We start from the raw sequence: 13,110 nt of genomic DNA, 5'->3' as shown, positions 1-13,110 counted from the left end.
ACATTAGAATCGAGTTGGGACTTATTCGGAGTCTTAGAGAATTTTTTTAGAAATAAAAAAATTTTTCACACATGCATGGCTCACTCGCCCGTGTGTCTTAGCGACACGCCCGTGTGGGCATGCCATGTGGTTACATATGCCCATATCCTAACCCCATATAACTCTCTGACTTATATATCATTAACAAATTGAGATCATACGGCCAAGTCACACGCCCGTGTACTAGGCCGTGTGATTAATTTAAATTTTACAAATTATGTGCAGGTTTCACATGGCCGTGTCTAAGACTATGTTATCCACACGGCTGGGACACACGCCCGTGTCTCTGCCCGTGTGCTTAATTTTAGCATTCTGCTTCTAAATTTTAAGGTGCAGGGGACACTCAGCCATAACACATGCTCAAGGGGCAAGCCGTATGTGAGACACACACCTATGTAGACAAAAATAGACCATTTTAAGGCCATTTCTCTCACTCTTATTTACTTAACCTGCACAAACACTTTCCAATACTAATATATTCTCAACCAAGCAACCAATTCAATCTAATATCAAGCCTAATTATCATCATAAGCACTCACAAGATTCAATTTGAGTAAACTTTTTCATTTTAATTTCGTTTGGTAACTATTATAAACTACTTGTACTCATATGTGAAGCATATATTCTTATGTACCATACACAACCATTTTTCAAGTTTAACTCATCAATTCCTATGCATGCCATATAAACCTTTAAATATACAATAAAATCTACTGGAATTGATCTGGATAATGTGCCTTATTGTGACGATCCAACCTTCCAACTTCATTTTAATCTACAAAACGACATTAATACACTCAAGTAAGCTTATTGGAGCTTAGTAAGTTCATAGGTTCAAAAGTAAACTTACCAAATATAATATTTCCAAAACCATAATAAAACATTTCACGAATAATTCCTGCCATTCACCTTCACAGTCAATACACATCTCATAATTGATCTCATTATTGATAACTATTCAATTTCTTTCATTCTAGTTCACACGTCACTTACCACTTCTTATCAAATTAAGAAACATCTTACGAAATTGAGTACGTTATTCATTTGATATCACATCTCACTTTGATTCATAGCCCAACCATGGTTGTATACTGATCACTTTGCCATAGCTTAGCTATGGACTTACACTTTCACACACTTATATAACAGCCATGATTTAATCATGGGCTTACGTTCACTTTCACTGTCATAACTCAGTATGGTTTTTTCACTGAAAAGCCATACCTACATTCCACATTTTTGCTATGGATTAACCATGATCTTACATTCACTTTACTATGCCATAACTCAGTATGGATTTTCCATCAAAATATCATACCTATTTTTCACACTTCACCATGGATTAACCATGGAATTAACCGTCAATTCACTAGTGATCATTGAATACAGGTACTCATTCCTGCGTTTCTTTAATTTGAATTTTCACTTTTACTTTTCGTTTTATCACTATTTCACCATATAATAACAAATTCATACATAATAGCACATTATATCATTCATTCATTCACAAACAAACATGAAAGTTCAACCATATGAACTTATCTAGCTAATCTGCAGAAGATATTGAAATTCAGGGACTATTCAGCAACTTTTTCTTTTTCCTGTTCATCTTTGGATTCTTGATAGATAATATAGAATATTTCCACTCATTAGAATTTATTTTACTTCTATTTCACTTCACAATTTATGCTCTTCAATTTTCAAAATTTCACTTTTACCCCAAAATTTACAATTTTTACAATTTAGTCCCTGTTCAATTAACCTATCAATTGAACTAAATTTTCTCAATTAACACTTTATCTAGTTATTTTAAACTATTATGAAACCTTGGATACACACAATTTTATAACCAAACCCTAATTTGAAACTCTTTTACAATTAGGTCCCAAAATCACTTTCTAATTAAAATTTCTTAATTAAATCATCATATAATGAATTTAAAGCTTCAAATACATGATAATTTATCATAAACTACCAACACTAAACCATGGGGACTTTTAATCTCATCCATAAAATTAAAAACTAATGAATTCAATAGGTGGACCTAATTGTAGAATCACAAAAACATAAAAATTACAAATAAAAAGCAAGAATTGAACTCACATGTGCCAAAATATGAAAAAATAGCTTGTTTCAAACCTCATATGGCCTTTTGGCTGATTAATTATGAAGATGTCTCTAGATTTTTCAATATAGTCACTTGTTTTATATTTAATTTTAACCAAATTACCATTTTGTCCTTTGTTCACATTGTTTTCTTGTCCATTTCTACACCCATACCATCCAGCCCAAATGATTTGCGTCTAATTTCCTTTTAAATTCTTTCTCATTAGACACTTAAGCTATTTAATCATTTTTTCAAGTTTTGCACCTTTTACAATTTAGTCCTTTTTCATTAATTAACTATCAAAACATTAAAATTTTCTGACGAAACTTTAATACTAACTCAATAACACTCCATAAATATTTATAAAAATATTTACGGCTCGGTTTACGTATTCAAGGTCTCAATACCTCATTTTTGACCCATTTGTCCTATTAAATTATTTTATTTCACAGAATTAACTAATTCAAAAATTCTTCTAAATCCCTATTTGACTCATAAATATTAAATTATTAACCTTTTCAATATTACTTGTTGAATTTAGTGATCTCAAATCACTGTTTTCGACATGACTAAAAACAATGCCGTTACATTAATATCTTGAAGTAATGGCTCGTCTGCCTTTAATAGTACAAAGTGAGAGGCGTAAAATAATTGGTCTTGCATTGACAATATTGTTGCAAATGTGTATAGTTGTGAGTTGGTTCTTAGTTACATTAGGTGTCATCCATAGCCTACATACTTATAGACCAATGATTAAATCATATATTTTAGATTTTTATGCAAAATGAGATTATATGAAAAGACTTGTATATGCTAGTGACGAGACCTGTATTGAACAAGTTAGGATGAATAGAATTACCTTTTTAAACTATGTGAGATGTTAAAAACTTTAGGGGGATTGAAATCGTCAAGGAACATGCTTGTTAATGAGCAAGAGGCAATGTTTTTACATATCATTGCTCATCACCTTAAAAATCGAGTTATCAAGCATCACATTAATAGGTCCGGGGAAACTGTTTGAAGATCATTTCATAATGTTTTAAATGCTGTCATACGCTTATAAGATGTGTAATTTAAAAAGGCAGAGCCAATTATAGCTAATTCTATAGACCCAAGATGGAAATTGTTCAAGGTATTAGAGTGAGTTCTATATATAGCTCATACATAATTTAGTTGATTTAGATTTAAATATAGTATCCTAACCCAAAGTTTTATACATGTGATGTAGAATTGCTCATGTGCTTTAGATGGAACCCACATCAAGATTAGGGTTCCAATAGTTGATAAACCTAGATATCGAACGCGAAAAGGTGACATAGCAACAAATATGTTAGGTGTTTATACACCTGATATGCATTTTGTTTATGTTCTTCCTGGTTGGGAAGGTTCTGTTGCTGATGGACCGATTCTTCGAGATGCCATTAGTAGGAGACATGGACTAAAATTTCCTCATGGTAAAGTGCAAAATTAGAGGAATTTGAATTAATTTTTAAGATCATACTTTTTTGGGAAATTAACCATGATAAATAGTTTCTTTTTATAGGTTGTTATTTTCTAGTTGATGTTGGATACACAAATTTTGAAGGATTTCTTGCGCCTTTTAGAGGACAAATATATCATTTGAATGAGTGGCGTCAGGGTTACCAACAAGTACTTTGAAGAATTTTTCAATATGAAACATGCTTCAGCGCGTTATGTTATTGAAAGATGTTTTGGGTTATAAAAACTTAGATGGGGAATACTTAAGAGTCCATCATTCTATCCTGTGAGGGTGCACAATAGAATCATTATTGCATGTTGTTTGCTCTATAATTTTATTCGAACGTATATGAGTCTTAATCCTATTGAAATAGAGTTGGGAAAGGATTACCTAGTAATATGATAGATGACGATGAACCGAATATAGTAAATATTCATCCATCGGATGCATGGGCTACTTGGAGGATGGAACTAGCCAACCAAATGTTCGATGAATGGCAAGCATCTAGAAATTAGTTAGATTTAGGGTAAAAATAGTAAATGTTAATTTGTTTATGTTATTTCATGTATCTAGTTTATGAAACTCTGGTGGTGTTTGAATTGTTTTTTTTTTTTGTATTGTACTAGAGTTGTTGAATTATAATTTATTTTCTTTTAATTCATCATGTGTTATAATTTTATAAAGTGTTGACATTTTGATTCATAATATTGAACTTAATTTTAATTTGCGTTTTTTCTTAAGATAGTTGTGTCAGGTTTTTCACAATCAAGTGTTTCTTCCCAAAATTTTCAAGGAACCAAAAGGAAATGGGTTCTAAAAGAAGATGTTGCGTTGGTTGCTTGTATGGTCAACTTGCACAATGTTGGAACCTTTGATGCAGATACGGGATTCAAAGCCGGTTATTTAAATGAGTTGGAAAAATATTAGAAAAAGTTTTACCCCATGCCATGTTGAAGGCTAAACCTAATCTTGAATTAAGGATTAGGACATTGAAAAGGGATTGGTCAATCGTTTATGACATGCTTAGTGGAAAGAACAATAGCGGCTTTGGTTGGGATGAGCATGGCAGCTTGTTGTTGCTGAAAATACGGTGTGGAACTCATATATAAATATAAGAATTATTTCAAGTCTTTATTATATTATTTTGACCAAACTTATATCTAATATGAATTCTTCATTTTTATAGAGTCGTAAAGAAGCCGCTCAATTCAAATATCGTAGTTTCCCTTATTATGACCAACTTACTGCCATCTACGCAAAAGATCAAACCACTGGAAAAGATGCTCAAACAACCACTGATATTATTGAAGAAATAGATATTGAGGATGTAGCTATTACAAATACTCATGAAGAAAGAAACAATTTCTATGGATGCGAAGCTGATGTTTCTTTGGATGACATGGACCTTTCAGCTACACAACCGCAATCAACTAGAAACCAAGGTGATTCCATATTTTCAAAGAAGAAAAAAAATATTTCTGATGCAACTGATTTTTCTACTTTATTTAATGATGCTGCCATTTTATTGGCGGAAAACATATGGACCATTGGCTTTGAAATCAGTAAGAGTATTGCCTCCGAAGTGCTAATTCACAAAAATAAAAAATGACCATTCAAGAAAGTGCTCTAAAATTATATACAACATTATGTGAAGTAGAAGGTTTGACTAGGGATTAGCTCTATCATGCATTGAGCAAAATTCTAGATCATCCAACGCAAGTGCTCATTTTCTTTAGTTTACCTTCTTCTGTGCGATTGGAATGGGTCAGAAGATTTCTTGCTAACCATTAAAAATTATGGTTGTGTTGATGATGTTTTGGTAATTTTTTGTGTTTGTAATATTTGGATAGTATAATGACATGATAGAATGTCATTACAATGTTGTAACTTTTTGATGTTGTAAAATTTTATAACATATTGATTATGACATATAAACTAATAGAATCATGTAACTTTTTGTTAATATATGAATATTATGCTTGGATGTGAAATATAATTCTCTAGTTATTTATTACTTCTAATATTTTGTTTTTATTGTAGAATAATTAAATTATTTGTTTCACTAATGATATTTTAGCACATTAAATATGTATTGTAGTTTAAAAATAATAAAGTAGATTATATATTATTACTTTATTATTTTTATAGTATTTATGATTTTTAATTCATATAATAATAATTATATTAAGAATGTTATTAAATTAAATTATATTTTATTAAATTATATTTAATAATAATTATGTTAAAATATCGTTAAATTATTTATTATTTTTAATAAAATATATTTAACAATAATTTTATTAAAATTTAATAACAATAACAATAATCATCTACCTAAAAATATTTACGCTAAGGATACTTTGGTGATTTAAGTCTCTTTCCTTATACTATTACAACATTTATTCCATTCAACCAAACACAAGAATTCTATTACAGCTCTATCCCATTCCATTCAACCAAACAATTGAATTACTAATTACACTCTATTCAATTCTGATTTATTCAATTACAATGAACCAAACGTACCTTTAATGTTTATTGAAGTAAAAAGCTTATTTATGTTATGTATAAAGAATGTTTTATTTTTAATGTAATTTATTTGTTATGTGTGTTTTAGGTTTATTAGATTTATTTTTATGTAATTTATTTGGCATGTTATTTTATTATTTTAATATAATTTTATTATTTTTTATGTAGGTAAGAGATGGGACCATTGAGATGGAATTTGTGAATGGGACCATTGAGTTGAATTTATGAGATAAATTAGGAATAATATTTTCCATGTTCTAATTTTTTAGATTTTATAATTGTGAATAAGAGTTTATATTTTTAAATTTTATTTTATGTTTTTTATAAATATTATAAATGAAATTTCTTTCGAATCCTTCTATGCAAAAAAAAAACTATATTTTTGACAATAATTAAGTTTGCAATATATTATATTTTAAACCAATACATTTTACTTATGATCATTTTAAAATAACAATAACAATATTGGTATTTATTTGTTGAGATAGTTTATGTTATGTTTTGTTATATTTTTTATTGGCATGTTATTTTTATTATTTTAATATTTTTTTTGTTTTTATGTAGGTAAACAATTAGACCATTGAGATGGAATTTGTGAATGGGACCATTAAGTTGGAGTTTGAATTAGAATTTATACGATATATTTATTTTGTTAATGTAGTATAGCAAAAAAATGATGTGGATAAAATTGTTTGGTATTTTTGTAATTAAAAGCAATATATAAAATTTAGGTATTTAGATAAATATTTAAAATTCATCAAACTAAGAAATTTATTATCAAAATTTATTTTGAAATTGCAGTATCGAAATGGGTTCATTGATTAACAACGATGATCACATATCAAACACAGTTAATAATATGGTAATATATTGTTATTTGTTAATAACGGGTTCCTTTAAAAAAAATTTCTACGTCATTTATGGAAATAAATTATGTTATAACAACTATTTTCTGTAATTTAATAGTGTCAGGGCCCGTACTGCTCATTGAAGGGTCGGGTGAATGGTCTAGGATATCCCCCGGATGAACGACTAATGCCATACTTGGAGTTAGCCAGATTCGGGTCAGTAGCATTGATTCGAACGTTTGATTTGCTATATGATTTAATATCCGCATTAGTCGAGCGTTAGTGCCCAGAGACCTACAATTTTCATTTGCCGTGTGGGGAGTGCATTGTCACTCTGGAGGATGTTGCATTGCAACTTGGGCTCCCAATCGACGGGAGTGCTGTAACAGGCATAAGTACGATACCTGAGCCGACTGCCCTTTGTTATAGTCTACTAGGAGTCTCGCCTAATGATGCTGAGTCCAAATTTACGACTTTGAGATTTTCATGGCTGAAAGCCAATTTTGAACATTTATCAATTAATGTCACTGAGTAGGAGGTGATGTGCGCAGCTCGAGTGTACATTATGCATATTATAGGGGGTGTACTGATGCCGGATGCGAACAACAACAGGGTTTCTTTGATTTATTTACCTATTAACTTATTTGCAGAATGTTCGCTCATATAGTTGGGGTTCCGCAGTATCGTGAGCTTTGTCGAACGAAAAAGCCTGATGCTGTAGACATAGGCGGATGCCTCATATTGCTACAATCATGGGCTCTTTATCGGATGTCATTCTTGGTATTGGTTAGGCACCAAGCATATGTATTTTTATTGGTGAACAGGTGATAAAATTTTACTTGTTATAACAATTAATTGACATTTTTTCTAATGACTCTATTCTAACGATACTAATTTTAACATGTAATTTGTTTTTATAGATGGAGTACCAATCTGGGTATCAGGAGGTCATACACTATCCTAATATATCGTCTGATGATTTAACAACATGCCGGGGAAGGGGTAAGCTATTCCAATATTCGTGACATGTAATTACTTTATATATCTTACTCGAGTCGTATTAAATTTTAACAATGTTATTAATTGTGCAGTTCATCTAGATGTTGTATCGGAGACCAAAAATTGCGGCTGTTATACCCCCGTCTGCCTACATTCATCCACACTTTTGGTGCATTAACTCACCAATTATCAATTTCCAGACAGTCGAGTGGTATAACGGGGATCGAGTACTCTGGCAGTTTGGTTGCATCCAATATATCTCGGCTCTGCCAATGTAATTGGGGAAAGTCCACGAGATTAACAAGAGAGAAAAACATGAAAATAATTAGGGGGTTGTGCACCAAAAATATATTGCAGTGTTAGATAATCGGATGGCGCAAAGACCTCAGATGGATATTTCTTTCGATTTGCAACAATTGTTAGAGTATATACAATGGTACTCTAGTACGGGAAAATCATATTTAATTGGTAGGCAGTCGACTGTAGTCCCCCCGCACATGCATCGACTTAAGGCATACGAGCCAGAGCCCGAGCTAGAGGATGAGCCAGAGCCAGAGCCCAAGTGGTCGCATACACATTCTGAGGATAGTTCTTATCATCTGGAGTTGCGGGTCAATGACTATTTCCCGGGCTCGTCAGGACATGGTTATCATTCTGGCTTTGATATCATCAGTCCAGTACCATCGCAGTACAACACTCCTCCCGGCCCGTATCCATCGCATTACTTCACTCCTCCCAGGTCGTAGCAGTACAGCACTCCTCCTAGCTCGAGTTCATCGATGGTGTTCGGGGCATATGATTTTTCTTCTGTGTTTCGCACACCCCCACCAATGACTGAAGAGAATGTTGATCATTGCGATCACCCACAATATGAACGTTGACCCCCGTAGAAATATACCCCTGGGACCACACCATCAAACCATCAATTTTAAGGGTTTGTTGTAATTTTAATATTAAAAAGTTTGTACTTTTTTTATTCTAATAAAATATAAATCAAGAAAAGGACAATCTTTGTATTTATTTAATTAGATTAATTGCAACATTAAAACTTGAAACAAACTTTGTAATATAAATTAGGTACATTGGATTGATTGTCCAATATGGTAGTTTCGATGCTGGTATTTACTCCGATTATGACCAACTAATCTACAATCCACAACGCTTACCATTAGATTTCTCTCTAATGTCCATTTCATTATGAATTTTGGATGATTGTGGACTACATTTCGGATTGCTACACAACCCTTTGTCTAAGACAAGTTCGAAAGTCGTCGGAAGCACCTTCCATGTAAACAGGTCAGGCAAGACGGGGAACTCGTTCTCTCAGACATGCAATGCACACTCAAGGGTGTACATATCATCGATAAATTGTTCAACATTGAGTGAGACTTTAGCACATGCTGCCACGACATGTGCACATGGATAATAAAGTGTTTGGAACCTCCTGCAATCGCACCGTCTATTTCGGAGATCAACTCCATAGGACCTAGATGGAATACCGGGTCGACGACCGATGGTCTTCGTAACTCGAAACGTTTCAAGACGTCATGAATATACTTCTACATTGATCGACCTCTCCTTCTGAAAGTTTGCAACCATTGCATCCCTAACACTTTTGACAAATACGTGTCCCGCCGCCATCTGGTTGACTTCTTTCTGACCCATTCTTGGCATCAAGGTAGCCAACCTATAGAATGTAGTCAAGAAGATAAATGAAATCGGAAGATATCATGTTTTCAACAACACAGAGTTGATCCCCTCCGCCAAGTTTGTGGTCATATGACCATAGCAAAAGCCCTCGTCGAAACTTTAAGCCCATTGCCACAGTTCCATGGTACCCAACCACTATTGGAAAGATGCATTCGTTTAACCCTCCATGTCACTCTTAAGTCAAGTCATTCTTTGGCAAAAATGTGTAGCTCTAGCTCGTGCACTTTGTATGTATTAAGAAAAGATAAGTTACAGTATTGCCCTAAAACATTAAAACTTATATTGAAAAGATAAGGTTATCCTTTACCCATTCTCACAACTTGTCTTCACTAGTCTGCATTTGTAACACCCCCTAACCCTAAGCCGTCACCGGAATAGGGCTATGAGGCATTGCCGAACTTATACACTAACATTTATACAAAACCGAGTCATAAACTTTACATTCCAGATCAATTCTTATCAAATTTCATCTTAAAATCCTTAATATGGGCCTACGGGGCCCAATATATGTTTTAGAAGTGATTCAGAACTAAACTGACAACTTTAGAAATTTTTCCTTGAAGATAGGGGCACATGCCCTGGTGGCCTAGCATACGCCCGTGTGGCCTGGAACATGCCCATGTGGCCTGCCCATGGGCAGATTCTGACTTTTTCACACGGCCTGGGCACACGCCCATGTGACTTGGCCATGTGAAAACATAATTTTTGACCATTTTAAAGCTATTTTCACATACTAAACACACCCTATTCATGCCCAAAACCATTTACTTATATATCTTGATCAAATAACATTAATCAAACCTTTCAAACTTAGCAAATTCTCATCCATTCATTTCATTACCTCTTAAGGATTATACACCACATTTACATTCAAAATATAAAACATTTACAAGTGACAAATACCAAACCTAGTACATGCCACATTTCTAAAAGATAGATGTATCACCAAAAATTGAGCTGAGGTCGGGATTGACTTGGACGCTTGACTAAACTTCAACTTTACCTAACCTGCGTACAGAAAACAACCGCATGCTGAGTGATGGAAATACCCAATGGTATTATCATAATTCAAATTTTATAACAACAATAAAATATCATAACATACATAGATAATTAGCAAATCATACATACAAATCATACATATAAATTCATACCAAACTATCATATTTCTATTATATCATTTTTAAAGGTTAGGCCCAATAAATCATCAATGGGATTTCAATTAACTCATGAACCTTTGATTCATCTCTCAACCACATATAATTATTCAATTCACATTTCAAATATAAACACTTCATAAACCTTTGGTTCATGCCTTCAATCTCTTTGCAAATTTCATCTCACATTCTATCTAACAATATCACTTTCTCATTTCATTCAATAGCTTAATTAATCAAATTCATTTGATTTTATTATTTCACTTATTTTCCCTATTAACATGACTCAGACTTTGGCGGATACACGGATCCAACCAAACACGGCGACTAACGCCTCATCGGATAGTTTGAAGCAAATAAGTGACAACCAACGTCTCATCGGCTAAGCCGAAGCAAAGTGGTGACCAACACCTCATCGAATCTATCCGAAGTAAATATGACACACTATGTGTCTCATCGACTCGAAGTCGAAGGATCCCTGAACTCTTCCTATCCTATGGCATGCCAACTATATCCACTCTAGCCCGACTAGTTAATAGGGTATCAAAATCACATATTCATATCACTTTCACTTTCAGTTAATCGTAAACATTCGAATTCAAATCCATCGCACTAACAATTCAATCACAATCTCAAATTCACCACAAATCATTATACAATTCAATTTCACACAAGTATACATTCATCAATCAAATCTAATTCAAATATCACTACTTACCTCTCATTCAAATTCCATACACATATATTAAAATTAAACATTTAATAAGAAATAACTTGAGTTATGATAATACAAACCGATATTTTTCTCGAGCTATTCCTCGATCACTTTTTCCTTTCCCTTCGTATTCGACGTCTCGGTTTCCTTGTTTGCTACGAAAATTAGCATAAGTACAATTAATTAATAACACACATATTTTATATAAAATAATAACTTTTCATGCAACTTTACCTAAATCTCAAATTTGTCTTAACCATTTTCATCTTCTCCCTTTTTACAATTCACATCATTTTCTTATTCAATTTCCATCAAAACTTCAATATAACCATCAAATTTTCATCATTTTTCCATAATTTCAAATTTCTTCCAATTTAACCCCTAAAATTCAAAACTTATAGGCTAGTTCACTAAATACTCCTTTAATTAATTTTAATCAACAATTCTATCAATTTGATCCCTAATTTCATCATTTATTCAACATAAACCCTACTCAAAAGTTTATCAACTTTCAATATTTCCACATAAATTCAAGAGTACTTTACTCTAAGACTCCAAAAACATCAAAATCACAAAGAAAGGGACTTAATTGACTTATCAATTTAACTTCAAAGCTTTCAGACCCTAATTTCTCCTTTTTCTTTTCTTTTCTTCTTTCTTTCCCCAATTTTTGTGACATTCTTGTAACTATTTCTTGTTTTTCTTTCTTTTTTTATTTATTCTTTATTTCATTTTATTTACTTAACTAATATTTAATTATAAAATATCTATATAATAACAAATAAAAAATACATGTGTGTTTATACACACATGTACACATATGTTATTTATCACCATACAATTGTCACTATCTCAATTAATAGATAATAATAATAATAATAATAAGTAAATATCTTTTACTTAATAAATAAGTAAATATATATATATATAATATACATTTGTACTAATAATTTAAAACACATGTATTCATTCTCTAGCATACACATGTCACTAAGTTGGTTTAATTACTAATTTAGTCCTTTGTCATTTTCTCTATTTTATAATTAATCTTTTACACTCTATTCAATTTAATCCTTTTTAATAATTATTTCTAATTAAACTAAATTCTCCTAATCAAAATCTAATTCAACTTATAACTAACTTAATAAATATTTTTAATAAATATTTACGGACTCGTTTTCCTAAGACGGATGCCTTAAATTCACTTTTCCGGTGCCCGTGAAATATGGTTCGTTACATTTTTCCCCCCTTAATAAACTTTATTCTCGAAATTTTCCTGAGAATAAATGGGGGTACTGAGCTCTTATAGTTTCTTCCGGTTCCCAAGTCGCTTCTTCCACCTTATGACTTTTCCATAGCACTTTCACTAGAGGAACCCTTTTATTTCTTAATTCTTTTATCTCTCGTGCTAGAATCTCAACTGGTTCTTCTTCATAAGACAAATCCAGATGAATATCAATAACTTCAATAGAAATGACATGAGAAGGATCTGATCTATATCTGCGTAGCACTGAAACATGGAAAAC

The sequence above is a fragment of the Gossypium arboreum genome, chromosome 3 (genome assembly GCF_025698485.1).
Source record: "Gossypium arboreum isolate Shixiya-1 chromosome 3, ASM2569848v2, whole genome shotgun sequence".
Classification (NCBI taxonomy): Eukaryota; Viridiplantae; Streptophyta; class Magnoliopsida; order Malvales; family Malvaceae; genus Gossypium; species Gossypium arboreum.
Note: the sequence above shows the minus strand (reverse complement) of the source record.